At 41.7% G+C, this 15,204-nt stretch overlaps 1 protein-coding gene across 8 annotated transcripts in view; it reads right to left on the bottom strand.

Moving 5' to 3' along the window:
• The window catches only part of PHACTR1 (phosphatase and actin regulator 1), a 578,071-nt gene that overhangs the window by 306,279 nt on the left and 256,588 nt on the right, over positions 1–15,204 (bottom strand). The window lies entirely within an intron of this gene.

Raw genomic sequence — 15,204 nt, 5'->3', positions numbered from 1 at the left:
CTTATGCAAACAAAAAAGAACATTTTGGAGAGCCATTTTCTGGAGGAAAAGCAGGTCTTCTTAAATCAGTCATTCCAAATAAACTGTGTTATTTACCAGGTATTCAACAACGAAAGGATGAGACAACCTTTTAGCATTTGATTTCGTTCTAGAAAGAATCACAGTGGCTTACAGAATTCTCTAAATACACTGTAACACTTGTTGTGTGGGTTTTTTTTTTTTTTGGAGGGGGAGTCATTTTCTTTAAAGGAAAACTCACTGCATTGGAGCTCCTCCGCATACAAACATGGAAAGGGGATGTTTCTCTAAACAACAATGCCTGTATGTGAGGCTCACAATGCTACAAAAGTTACACCAGAACAACACAACACAAGCAATGAAAACCTGCAGGTGCATTCTAATTGGGTATGCTACCATTCTGTGGATGACAGTAGGGTCTCTTCAGAATGTCAGATCACCAGAGACCCACTGCAACTGCAAAACAGAGCTCAGGAGGGGTCTCTGGACCTCGCCAGCTCTTCTCTCATAGCCACGTGTGCACTGTGAACTGCTGAAGGTAGGATCTGCTGGCTGACTTGCATCCTTTGGTCAATGCTTGGTGCAGCACTGCCATGTTTAGAGATGCACCTAATGGATTCAGAGACATGCTTAATGATTATGATAACCATTAGAGGGAATCTGCCCAACGTGAAGAATAAGGGGCCAGGTGAACTTTTCAAGCAGCAAAAAGAAAGCAGAATTCACTCTTCCGCCTCCTCCACCTGAAGAAAAGTGAAATATGACAGTCTCTGGCCAACACAGACCGTGGTCCACCAGGGACAATGTTCTCAGTGGCTGGGCTGGAGGTGGGAGGGGAGTGGTCTCCTGGTCACTCTCTTCTTCAGCTTCTTCTAAAGAAAGGGCCTTAAAATCAACAATCATTTTCAGCATATTAAGGACAAAACAGCACTAGGAGCCTCTCCCTCCTCTTTTCACCAGATGCCCTTTATTATTCCTGCTGCAAAGGTCTGCAAAAGCAGAAGACCAAGCCCAGTGATCACTGGGAATATTCCAGTTAAAATCTATAATGATCCTGGTGGTCAAACAACTCAGACGGAGGCATTTGGAGTTTCGTAACTTGTTAGTACTTAATTTCACCCTGAAAAGCTGGAAAACACTTCTTTCCCTTGAGACTTGATACTGCTGTGGTAAGTAAGGAGTTAAATCTGAAGTCGACCCCATGCCACAAACACGTGTCATCAACTACGAGCCAGCACCATTCCAGCAGGCACTGCAAATACAAAGAAGACATATGTGACTATTGTCAAGCTTTGTAGGCAGGAGAAGCTCATCAGAGCAACGATGTATCCCAGATGTCAAGACACAGGGTGCAGGGAGGGAAAGAATACTTATTTTTATGGGGGAGCCCAGAGAGACATCACTATTGGGTGTCTTGGGAGCAAAGCCTTCAAAGAGAGATATGGCAGTCAAGAGTGCTGAGGAGGCAGAGCAGGCCAGCAGGCATGGAGGCAGGAGAGCCCTGACTCCATGGAACAACATGAGTGACTGGGGTGTGGACATGGTCCTGAGAGCCTGGCAAGAGCAAGTATTGGAAGGGTAAGGACTGGACCCTCCTAGAAGGCCTTGGATGCCTTTCTAAGGAATTAGTGATTATTCTTGAGATGATGGAAAATCAGGGAAAGAGGATTTTCACAAGGTGGGTGGGGGGGGGGTGACATAATGAGATTCAGATTTTGAACACTGACTCTGGAGGCCAGTGGGAGATGGAGCAGTGGAGTGGATGGGACTCAGGGGCCTAGCCAAGGGCGCTGCTGCAAACCAGGCCAGGCAGGGTGTGGTCGGATTTCTAGAGATGGAAGGAAATATCATGCCGGATGCTGAAACATACAGACAGATTGGCCTTGAAGATACAGGAGCTGAAATTAGGCCTGGGCCCCTTTCCAAAGGCCTTGGGAGAGGACCTAGCCACGTGTTCACATGCACATATGGTTTTCCTAATTTTCAAAATCAGATATTTCTATATTTTTCCTTAGGAAGACCTCCTCCAAAACAAGATCTACCCCAGCCAAGAAATGTTATTTCAACAGAGGGAGGCTGAGGTTCAGAGATGTTAAATGACAAAGACATGGAACAGATCAGGCGAAGAGAAGCTGAGAGAAACAGGACAGAGCCACACTTTTAAAAGCTAAATAACCCACTATGTTTCTCAAGATGGAGATCTAGAAAAAGGTCTAGAGAAAGACTTTGCATGAAAACATCACCTTTTCCCATTAGCAGCATGCTCATTTAACTTCGATCCTTACATTACACTAATTACTGGGCTCTCAATGTTAAACAAATGATTCACACAAATCCTTGCAGACTTTGTTTGACTGGAGGATTCCAGTGTTTTACTTCCATCCTTGTAAAGCCAAGGATAACTTTACAACTTTTAGAGGGAGAGAGTGTGTGAAGCTATTACATATAGGGATAAACTAAAAGAAATGGGTCCTAGATAGTTGTCCTTTCAAGTCGAATGTCTTGTTTAAATGAGTTTGTGTGTGTGTGTGTGTGTGTGTGTCTGTGAAAGAGAGAGAGAGAGGAGGAGAGAGAGCGAGAGAGAGAGAGACAGAAGTAGAAGGAAGAGGAGGAAGAGGAACAGAAGCAATATATAGCAGTACCCCCTTACCTGCAGGGAGGTACATTCCAAGACCCTCAATGGATGTCCTAAAACTATAGATCATTTTTGGCCGGGCACAGCAGCTCACGCCTATAATCCTAGCACTTTGGAAGGCCAAGGTGGGTGGATCACCTGAGGTCAAGACCATCCTGGCCAACTTGGTGAAACCCCATCTCTACTAAAATACAAAATTAGGTGAGCACCTCTAATCCCAGCTACTCAGGAGGCTGAGGCAGGAGAATAGCTTGAACCCAGGAGGCAGAGATTGCAGTGAGCCAAGATTGCACCATTGCACTCCAGACTGGGCAACAGAGCGAGACTCCTTCTCAAAACAAATGAACAAACAAACAAACCAACAAACACTGTAGATCATAGCGAACCCTATACATACTATGTTTTTTCCTATACATACATAGCTATAATAAAATTTAACTTATAAATTATACTCAGTAAGAGATTAGCAATAATTACTTATAATAAAGCAGAGCAATTAAGTAAAATCAGTTATGTGAACACAAGCACTGTGACACTAGGACAGTTGATCTGATGACTGAGATGGCTACTAAGTGGCTTACAGGTGGGAAGCATTTTCAGGGAGAGACACCGGATAAAGGAATGATCCATGACCCAGGCAGGACAGAGTGGACAGAGCAAGATTTCATCACAATATTCAGAATGGTGTGAAATTTAAAACTTATGAATTGTTCATTTCTGGAATTTGCCATTTAATATTTTCAGATTGCGGTTGACCATGAGTAACTAAAACTACAGAAAGTAAAATTGCTGATAAGCAGGAAAGACTGTAGCAATGGGGTGGGGCAGAAGGAGCACTGAACAAGTATGAGAACACTTTAGTCCACAAGTTCTGGAGTCCTGTTGACCAAATCTCTGAAACTTTCAAGGTCCTGGTTTCTTCTTGAGTCAAATGAAAGGGTTGAATCAGATGCTTTACAAGGTTCCTTTTTATTCTAAGATCCCAGGTTACACATAAGTCAAATCTTACTTAAAATCCACCCAAGGACTTTCACATTTTACCTGTTTGATTGTTTCCTAAAGGAGTTAAACCTATACCTGACTTTTATTAGAATATTCCACATGCCATTCACGCATCACCTCTCAAAGGAAATCTAAAAGTCAGCAATCCTGCTGTCTTGTTCTGAACTACAAAATGATTGAAGCCTAGAATTCCTTGGCCAGCTGTCTCCTTCCCCTTCCATCAACCCCTCCCCCAGTGATTGATTGCTAAGCCTCTTCTATTTTTCATAGATGTTGGCAAGTTGAGTTCTCAGAAATAAAGTTCAGAAGAGGGAAAAGGAATTGAATTATCCCATTCCTCCCACCCCATATATTTCTAAAAGCACATCTAAATGCCAAATCTTTTCAATGGATGATCATAAGACCAATTGGCCCATTTTACCTATAGCACTGGCTGTGCATTTAAAAAAAGATTCGACCTGCCAAGGTAGCTCATGCCTGTAATCCCAGCACTTTGGAAGGCTGAGGCAGGAGGATTACTTGAGCCCAGAAATTAGACCAACCTGGGCAACAGTGTTTAGTGAGATTCCATCTCTACAAAAAGATTTACAAATAGCCAGGCATTTTGGTGTGTTTCTGTAGTCCCAGCTACTCAGGAGGCTGGGGTGGGAGGGTTGCTTGAGCCTGGCAGGTCAAGGTTGCAGTGAGCAGTTGATCACACTACTGCACTCCAGCCTGGGTGACAGAGTGAGACCCTGTCTCAAAAAAGAAAAGAAAGGCCCAAAATACATAAAGAAAGGCTTTTGGCCAAACTGAACCTTCTATACCAAGCAATTGAAAATGAGCTCCTTAATAGTTAAAATATCTTAGCCCTATAACATTTTAATGTCATTTCTGAAGAATGGATATAGAGAAAAAATTCATTGCAGATTTTTGCAGAGTGAAGTTTTAAGAGTATTTTCATATCAATAATACAGAGCACCCATAATTTACTAACATACTACCCTTTTCACTCTGGTCAGGATCTTTTTGAGCTCTTCTTTAACATGTAGCTGCAAATTAATTTTCTGGTCCATGTCCGTCGTGGAGGTAGCAAGTTTATGCTGCTAAACACAGCAGAACAATGCCTTGTAATCTCTAGAAATGTCATAGCAAGTTTAAAAGCATGCAAAACACAGGTCATGGGCTTTCCTATTTCCTAATGTATTATTCATTTCCCATACTTCCCCCACACCTCTCACACTCATTGTAACAGATAGAGTCAGCACTCCCTCGGTCCATAACCCAGTAGCACTTACTTCTCTAATTAGAAGCTTACTGGGAACATCTACAACTGTACAGAGGGCTTTCTTCCCTGGCCGTAGGAGTATGGGAGACAATGCTCAATGAAGCAGTGATCATCCAATGATGGAGAGACAGTAAGTAAATATATACCCCAATTTCTACACACTTAAATTGGAATAACTTGGAGGTATGTTTCACACAGTGGTCAGTGGCATGAAAATAACACTTTTTACTGACTTTCTTCTCTTTTCTGTCGTACTTTCCCAAATCTCTGCTGGTATTTTCTGTGTGAACCTCCCAAAATCTCGCTTGCACTCAAAATCTTATCTCTGGGTCAGCCTTTTTGAAACCCCAAACCCCGAGACCCAGCACATACTTCCTGTATCCACCAAATGTTCTGAGTTTATGAGATTGGAATTGAAAGGCACCGCAATCAAGTTGTCACCCAATTGAGTTTTCACCCAATTAGACATTGTTGGTGAATTTTGATTTTTATCTGTAAAAAGTGAGATCTTAACAAACAAGGTCACATGAGTAGTTAATGTCAGAGAGCAGATATCCTGAGTCCCCCAGGATTTTACTCTGTGAGTGAGACAAATCTGGTTAACAGGCCGGGACATTTGTGAGCTAAAATACTACTTCTAGCAGAAGCCTGTCATGAGATTTGAATCTAAGGATAGAAAAAGTCCATGGTGATATGCTCAGTGTAAGAAGAGAATGAAAGATTAAGAGGATGAAATAGTATGTGAAGGTGACAGAGTTACAGAGAATGGCATTGCTTGCATTGGTCAAGGAGAAATGAGAATATATAGGGAAACTCTGAAAAGGAGCTTAAAAAATCCCACACCTGTGGCCGGGTGCGGTGGCTCACACCTGTAATCCCAGCACTTTGGGAGACCGAGGAGGACAGATCACGAGGTCAGGAGTTTGAGACCAGCCTGGCCAATATGGTGAAACCCCGTCTCTACTAAAAATACAAAAATTAGCTGGGCGTGGTGGCACATGCCTGTAGTCCCTGCTACTCGGGAGGCTGAGGCAGGAGAATCTCTTGAACCCAGGAGGTGGAGGTTGCAGTGAGTCGAGATCGCACCATTGTACTCTAGCCTGGGCGAGACAGTAAGACTCCGCCTCAAAAAAAAATCCCAGCCTCTTCAACCCCCAATATATTTGTTTGTTTGTTTAAAGATGGTTAGTTCTCCCACCTTTGAACAAATAACCCCTTAGAACCCAGGACCCTTGAATAACAATCAATAAGCTCCTTTCTTTGCAGTGTGCCTTTGGTCAGAACAGTCAAGGCTGTCTCATGGCCTCTGGTTTTGTTCCTCTTCTGATGGTGCCTTGACATTGACAATTTACAGCTCTGGCAGTAAATGAGCAACCTTAGAGCAAAATAGATAACACAGATCCTTTAAAAAACAACACACTGACCTGTTGAAAAAGAGCTTTACGAAGCTTATATTTGTCTCGAATGAAGTGGTAGAAGAGAAAGCATGCCTCAAAACAGTTTATGATGCAATGTAAACATTATTCTCCGTGCCTGTTTGTTCTCATTTGTCCACATTTCCACATTCCTTTGGCATGAGACCTCTCTGAGGGCTGAACATATGAAAGTTATTCTGTAATTTATTAAATAATAATAATACTTTCCAAGGAAAATGATATTCTTAATGGCACATGATCAAGTCTTTATTTCATTCCTCTAAAATTTCGAGTGGAGGAGATTTAAAATTGGAGACAAATAAATAATGGTATTATTTAATCTAGTCTTGCTTGTGTTGTTATAAATAAAGAAAAAGTTTTGAGCTTATGTTCAAGGTCAAGATGTGGAAGACTACATTTATTTTCAGACTCCTTTTAAACAAAGGGTTTCTAGAGCAGGGTGGTGGCCTAGTCCTGACCCTGTGAACATGGTACCTTCCATGGCAGAGGGGCCTTGCGGCTATAATTAAATTAAAGGTCCTGAGAAAAGGTTATCCTGGATCATCCAAATGCGCCCAATGTAATCACAAGGGTGTCTATAAGAGGAAGGCAAGAGGCCCAAAGTCAGAGAAGAAGGAGTTGTGATGGTGGAAGCAGAAGTTAGAGTGATATAGGCTGGGTGTGGTGAAACCGCACCTGTAATCCCAACACTTTGGGTGGCCGAGGCGGGTGGGTCACTTGAGGTCAGGAATTTGAGACCAGCCTGATCAATATGGTGAAACCCCATCTCTAGTGAAAATACAAAAATTAGCTGGGTGTGGTGGCAGGCGTCTGTAGTCTCAGCCACTTGGGAGGCTGAGACAGGAGAATCGCTTGAACCCGGGAGGTGGAGGTTGCAGTGAGCCGAGATCGTGCCACTGCACTCCAGCCTAGGTAACAGAGCGAGACTCTGTCTCAAAAAATAAATAAATAAATAAATAAATAAATAAATAAATAAGTTAGAGTGATACAGTGCAAGGAAAAGGCCATGAGTCACGGAACGCAGGCAGGCCAGAGAAGCTGAAAAAGACACAGAAATGGATTGTCTTCTAGAGCCTCCAGGATGATCCAGCTATGCCTATACCTTGACTTAATTCCAGTGAGATTGATTTTGGTCTTCTGACCTCCAGAACTGTGAATAAATCTAGTGTTGCTTTAGGCCACTAAGTCTGTGGTAATTTATTATAACAGCAACAGAAAACTAAAAGAAGGGGTATGTGTAAGACTTAATGCTGGGAAATCTACCAAACTGTTCAACCTCATGCTGCGCACGTGAATTCACCCAATGTCAAGGCAGCAGAGTGGAGTAGAAAGAGCAAAGCTTTAGATGAGACATCCCCTGAGTTCCAGTTCTGGTTCTGTCACTTCCGGTCTGGTCTGCGTGCCTCTGGGCTATTTACCTCTCTGAGTCCTAATTACCTCACAGGTAAAGCAGTAGTTGTTTATACTATATCACATCCAATAGAATCACACCCCTACTGCAACGGCAACAAACCATCCAAATATAGTAAAAGGTATCAGTAGGTTGTTGTGAAGTTTAAATGAGATAATTTGAGTATGGAGTCTTTACACAGTGTTTCTTATACAGCAGGTGCTCAACGGAAGTCAGTTCTCTTCCTCTCACCTCAACCTTACATAGCAGGGGCTGTGTATAATACCCCAGGGAGCTTTCTAAAATGTAAAGGCTTGTATCTGCATCATTAATACCTTCCTGCTTCAACTAGGATAACAACAAAACTCCTTAGCAGGGTGTGTGAAATGCTTTTTATATTTTAACAGCTTATTAAGACATAATTTACCTATCATGAAATTCACCTGTATGTGATTCACAATAATTTCATGGGGTTTTTTTAGCATATTTGCAAAAATTGTATTATGTATAGTGCAGAATTGCCACCACTACAGTCTAATTTTAGAACAGTTCCATCATCCTAAAAAGGAATCGGGTGGTGATTTACCACCATTCTTTATTTCCACCCTACCCCTCAGTAACTACTCATTCATGTTCTGTCCCTATGGATTTGTCTTTTGGGACATTTCATATACATGGAATCATGCAATATGCGGACTTTTGTCCTGGGTCATATTTGCCTTTCCAGGCTTACCTTACCAATTTCCCATCCCTTAGTGATAGGACAGCAAAACTGTAATTACTTTTAGTTGTTTGAGTTTCCACAGTTCCCACCCTTCTGCCTTCAGCCCTATGTACGTGCATGTGCTTTGCCTGGAACAACCTCTGCATCTCTCAGGTATCAAACAAGACTCATTTTCCCCAGGAAGTCTTCACTGACTGCCTTTGAGACACAATTCCTTAGCTCTTTATACTATGTCATGATGCTACACTGTAATTGCCTGTTTGTGTTCCCTGTAAGCTCTGAGAAAGTAGGACCTGTGTCCATCTTATTCATTGTTGCCTCCTTAGCACCTTGCATAGTATTTGTACCACAGATATTTGTTAATGGAAAGCATGAGGAATGTCTCCAATTTGAAAAAGTTCCAGGTTTCAAATGCAGAATTCAAAGAAGCTAAACTTAGGCTGAAACTTCATAGGTTTCCCTGCTTCCATTTGTCATCCACACATACTAATGGATATTTGACTGGGGTATGTGTGTCTGTGTGTGCTCCAGAAAATAGATTAACTATTAAGGAATATATAGCATTATACAGCATTTCATTTTCCTTGTCTAATTTCTGGACAAATCATGACTAAATGATTCACACAGCAGTATTCTACTTAATTCAGGAAATATTTCCGGGTGGGGCAGGTTAGGGAGAATCTTTCATTTCTAAATCTCTGTTGACTAACGTTTCAACCTTTGTGCAGAAAGTTATCTACTGAAGGATAGGGAAATGCAAGATTTGGGGCTTAAATAAATTAAATTTAAACAATATCTTTGGATTCATTTGTTGTTTTTTTGGGACGGAGTCTTGCTCTGTCACCCAGGCTGGAGTGTAGTGGCACGATCTCGGCTCACTGTGATGTCCACCTCCTGGGTTCAAGAGATTCTCCTGCCTCAGCCTCCCGAATAGCTGGGATTGCAGGTGCTCACTAACACGCCTGGCTAATTTTTGTATTTTTAGTAGAGATGGGGTTTCACCATGTTGGCCAGACTGGTTTTGAACTCCTCAACTCAGGTAATCTGCCTGCCTCAGCCTACCAAAGTGCAAGGATTACAGGTGCCGCCATCACACCTGGCTAATTTTTGTATTTTTAGTAGATGGAATTTCTCCATGGTGGCCAGGCTGATGTCAAACTCCTGACTTCAGGTGATCTGCCCTCCTCGACCTTCCAAAGTGCTGAGATTACAGGTGTGAGCCACCATGCCTGGCCTTAAATAATATCTTTGAATACAAAAACTAAACAATAAATCCGTACCAAAAAATTTTCCTGTGTTCTCCTCTTGCTCTGTGGTCTTACCTGTGGGCTCTGGAACAGCACAGTCCTACAGAAATATAGTGTGAGTTACATAGGTAATTTAAACTATTCTAGTAGCCACATTAAAAAAGTTAAAAAAAAAAGGTGAAATTAATTTTTGAAGTATATTTTATTTAACCCAGTATACCCAAAATACTATTTTGAAATATAGCCAATATAAAATTTATTGAGATGTTTTATACTTTTTTTTCTCATACTATATCTTGAAGATCCAGTGTGTATTTAACACAGCATACGGCCATTTGACAAGGCACATTTCAAGTGCTCTTTGGCCACATGTGGCCAGTGGGTGGCAGCTGGACAGTGAAGCAAGCTATAGAATGTCCATCTCCAAAACTATTATCCTAACAGAGACTACAACACAGGCTTCCTGGTTAGGCTAGTCCTGGATTCCCAGCTCTTGATGTGCATTTGATTTTCCTGAGGGACATTTAAACAAAGTTCCGATCCGATCCTCGTGTTTGATATCTAGAAATTTTGATTCAGTTGGCCTGGGATGAAGCCCGTAATTAGTGTTTTGAAAGTGCTCCCAGGCTATTCAAATGAGAATGACTGAAGAACTGGCCTCAGTTCCTTTGTTTTGTCTTATTGCTGGTTTTCTTAATCAATTTTGGCTTGTTTCTGTCTATCGCAGGTAATTTGTTAAGCTTTTGGAATACCCATCTCCTTGAGTTTCTTTTTGGGTTCCTGACCTCCTCAGTGGACCCAGTCTTTAGGCTCTGGAGATGACCTTCCGCTTCTTATTTTCTTGCCTTAATTCTTGGTATTATTGCTGCCTGGCTGTGAACCAGCCTATCCTTTGTTATTACAATATTTGTTTTTATTGTTTATAGCAGTTTTCTACTCCCTTATTTAGCCTACCCCCTTAGTGAAAATGCATCCACTTTAAAAATCCGATCAGTCATCAAAAACTGAACACAATCTCTGGCTCTGAGAATTAGGAGGTCTATCTCAGCAACTGCCGTGGATGCGATCTTAGGCATTGTTTTTTTAGATGGGATCCAAATGTGGTTCATGCTTGCTTCAAGAAGAAAATTGCACTATCTAAGCAAACTGATGAGTTTATTGGCCATCACCTCAAAATTTCACATCACCTTTTTTCCCTTCAAAAGTAAAAACTGGGTCCGCCTGAAAGTAACCTTCAGGGGAACTGGATTATATTCATCAGAGATTCTAGTATTACAGGGAACTTAAATTTAAAGGTTACATTTTCCAATCATGATTTTAACAGAATACACAAATTTAAAGGTCTCCCTCCTCATGCTGCCTTCCCAAACCTCAACTTCAAAACTCTAGTCCCAGTAATGAGAAGTGGCCAGGTGTTCTAGAGGAGGGTATACATGGACCCAAATTCAAGGGGGTCCATCGGCTCCCTCAGGCATGCGAGGGCACCTCTATCCCGCTGGCCTCTCTTCTTTCCCATCCTTTTGCCCACACATAGGTGTCTTCAGTAACCTGGAGGCCAGATTCATTTAGTTTCATTTACCCCAGGTTTGTTGATAGTTTATTGTAATTGCTGCTGTACTGGTCTCGCTACTGTTGTTATACTGGGAATGGGTTTCTTGGGGCTGAGGTGGGGGTGGGAATTCTTAGCTGAGGGGGCAGTAGGGGATATTTTAAGCCCCTTTTAAGGGTGGCAAAGCCTAAGTCTATGAGAAAATCTGAATTCTAAGTACTAAAAAGAACACAGCTAAGTATGATATGCAAAGAGGCCAAGAAAGATGGTCTGGGCCCTAGGGCTAGTGTTGGGTGAAGATGGAATTGGAGAAGAAACAAGCAAGAGGGACCCTGATTTGTTTCTTCCAGCCCTAGCTGGTTTGTGCTGCTCAGCCCTGGGACATGAGTGGGTTACATTAACTCAAAGGGCCAGGTCAGAGCACACAGGTCTCAAAACGGCGTATTGCAATGAATAACAGGAAACACTTCTTCATGACTATTCTGGCCATGTCTATTCTATTAATGATCATTCTACTACTTATCACTACTACACAGTTCCAGGTTCTGGAGAAAATGGTTGAGAAGACGTTGGCAATGATGATTGTTTTTGGTCAGTCTTTGGTTCATGCACATGAGCTACCCACGGCATAAAATGGGAAATGTTTATATGGCATCAACATCTTTCATTCGAATTTTTAATTAATTGTAATGTTTGATTAAAGTCTGCCATCATAATACTACTGGCAAAAAGATGGTGGTAAATAAGAATGACTTTTTGTTTGTTCGTTTGTTTGAAACAGAATCTTGCTCTGTCACCCAGGCTGGAGTGCAGTGGCGAGATCTCTGCTCACTGCAACCTCCACCCCACCCCGGGTTCAAATGATTCTCGTGCCTCAGCCTCCCAAGTAGCTGGGACTATAGGTGCCCACCACCATGCCCGACTAAGTTTTGTACTTTTAGTAGAGATGGGATTTCACCATGTTGGCCAGGATAGTTTCGATCTCCTGACCTTGTGATCCTTCCACCTCGGCCTCACAAAGTACTCGGATTACAGGTGTGAGTCACCACGCCCGGCCAAGAATGGCTTTTTGGTGGATTAAATTTAAATTCTAAAATACTGCCGTGCACTGAATTCTTCTCCTTTTGGGTTCAATATTTAAATAAGTTGATGTGCTTATTAGCTACATTGGGTCTGCATTCATCTGCCAGAATAAACAGGGGTATGTTCTTTTCTACGTTGCCATAGTTTTACTATCAGAAATTAGGAATGGCCTTAAAAATAACTGCTCCTGTTGGCTAATTATTGTGAGGAAGAGTTTAGTCTCAATTAAGCTAAACTGAAATAATTGTCTTTGGCAGGCATTCTCTAATGTTTAAGTCCACAGTATTTAATTACCCCAACCACAGACAGCACATTCAGCTTCTTAGAGGTGCACTTTGCAGGTGACTCATCCAAGAAGATCCATCAGGATGCAGATAAAAGTAGAATCAGATGTTCCACAGAAGTAATATTATATTTATTTTATGCTAGAGACAAGTGGATTGTAACATTTGTTTTTCGTTTTATTTTTTGTTTGTTTTGTTTTGTTTTTGAGATGGAGTCTTACTCTATCGCCCAGGCTGGAGTGCAGTGGCATGATCTCGGCTCACTGCAACCTCCACCTCCTGGGTTCAAGCAATTCTCCTGCCTCAGCCTCCTGAGTAGCTGGGAATACAGGTGCACGCCACCATGCCCAGCTAATTTTTTGTATTTTTAGTAGAGACAGTTTTTCACCATGTTGGCCAGGCTGGTCTCTGATTCCTGACCTCAAGTGAACCCCCTGCCTTGGCCTTCCCAAGTGCTGGGATTACAGGCATGAGCCACTACACCTGTCCTGTTCTTAACATTTTTAAGATAACATTTTCTCTTGATTTTTTTTTTTTTTTTTTTTTTTTGGTACAAGATTCTGAGTTCTCAATTATGTGTCTAAGTATTTGAGCATGTATTTTTGGTAGCGATGGGGTTTCACCACATTGCCTGGGCTGGTCTCAAACTCCTGGGCTCAAGTGATCCTCCCACCTCAGCCTCCCAAAGTGCTGGGATTACAAGCATGAGTCACCGTATCCGGCCTAGGAATACCCTCTGCAGTGGTGAAAATACAAGACAGGTTGCTAGATTTTCATAGCTGAATGTCAACTCCGTAGTTAGTGTGTCTGGAATCTAAAGCATTTAGCTCTTTCTTTTATCAGGAACAGAGAAATAGCCACTTAAGGCTCTTACTAGAGAAGTCGAGTATGAATTCCCTGCAATCTAATACTCAACGACTCAGATGAGATATCTGATTTTAAGAGAGGCAGACAAAAATATTAACTCAATTTCTCAGGTCAGAGGTTCTCAATGCTAGCTATACATTAGGATTGCCTGAGGTACTTTAAAAATACCTATGCCCAAGTCCCACCCAGAATATTTGAGTTAGAATTTTAAAAAGGCTGTCAAGGGTCATGAACCACTCTTCTAGAACCTTGTTTCTCCAAGTGTGGTGCATGGATTAGCAGCATTACCATCACCTGGGAGGTTGTTAGAAATGTAACATCTTGAGCCCCACTTCAGACCTGCTGAATCAGAATCTGTGGATTAACAAGATTCCCAGGAGATTCTAATGCATTTGAAAGTTTGACGACCACCTTTTTTTTTTTTTTTTTAAAAAAAAGAAGATTCTATACCTTTTTACTATCAGATCATCAAAAAGCAGCACAGCGGCAGAACTCCCTGGTGAAATGCCTTCACTGAACTCTAGTTTCATGATTTGCCTGGGGATCAGTGGAGTCTATTTGTGTCAATTATACAATTCTTATCAAAGACATTTTCCTACTATATATCCAAAATCCCTTGTACAAGAATCCACACAACAAAAGTCCTTTCACATTTTAGTGACAAAAAAAGCTCATGTCACCAGATGAATTTAGTTACTCCTTAGTTCAGACAGAAAGTTGAACGATGTTTGCAAGGGGCTGCGGGGAAGGGGAATGAAAAGTTATTGTTTAACGGGCACAGTGTTTCACTCTTGCAAATGAAGAGTTCTGGAGAGGGATGGATGGTGATGATGGTTGCACAATACTGCGAATGTACTTTATGCCACAAGCCTGAAGACTTCAATATAGTCACGATGCTAAATTTCATGTTATGTGTATTTTGCCATGAAAAAAAAAAATTAAAGAAACTCAGGAAGAAAGAGAATTTTTCTTTTCCTTTTCCTGGAGTCAATGGCTCCTTTGAAGCTGCTGTTTTCCAAGCTCCTTTGTGAAATTTTACCTTAGGCTTTTAAGGGCTACAATGCTAACATGATTTCAGTAGAGAAGTTATCTCTGAACCATCATTTAGCAAATGGAATGTGGGGAAGGGGGCATGAGATTCCACGAAGGGCGATGAGTTTGGGTGGAAATCATGGAAGCTCGTGATCACCCTTCCCTTGGGTTATTTTCCCTGGAAGAGTTCTATAATTCTGGTGAGTGGAGAGAGCACACAACACAGACTCCCTGAAGGAATTCTAAAGCCAGCTCGGTCATGTTGGAAACCTCGGTATCCAGGGCTTCTGCCCCCACAACCAAATCCAGAACCACTGCTCAGGCCTCTGTTAGCTCTTGGCAAAATGGAACTTCCTGTTTTCAAGATAGTGTTTTAAAATGGCTCATAAAAGCTTTCTTGGACAAAACTAGTCCTTGCAAAACAATATTTTGATGATTAAACTATAAATGAATCAGAAACATATGGAGCGAATTTCCCTTGGGTTTGGCAAAGTACACTTTGGACTTGATTCCGTCCAGGATACTTGAAAGATGGTTTCAAGTGTTTGTGGAATCAAATGCGGCTTAGCTTTTCCCAGTTCCATTTCTAGGGAATGGAAGTTTAAGAAGAGGACGAAGATTTCTTGGGTTTCTTTGTCATAGCCTTTGTTTCTACACTACCAGGTCTCTA

The sequence above is a fragment of the Macaca thibetana genome, chromosome 4 (genome assembly GCF_024542745.1).
Source record: "Macaca thibetana thibetana isolate TM-01 chromosome 4, ASM2454274v1, whole genome shotgun sequence".
Taxonomy (NCBI): Eukaryota; Metazoa; Chordata; class Mammalia; order Primates; family Cercopithecidae; genus Macaca; species Macaca thibetana.
This window is presented reverse-complemented; position numbering and strand designations above follow the sequence as displayed.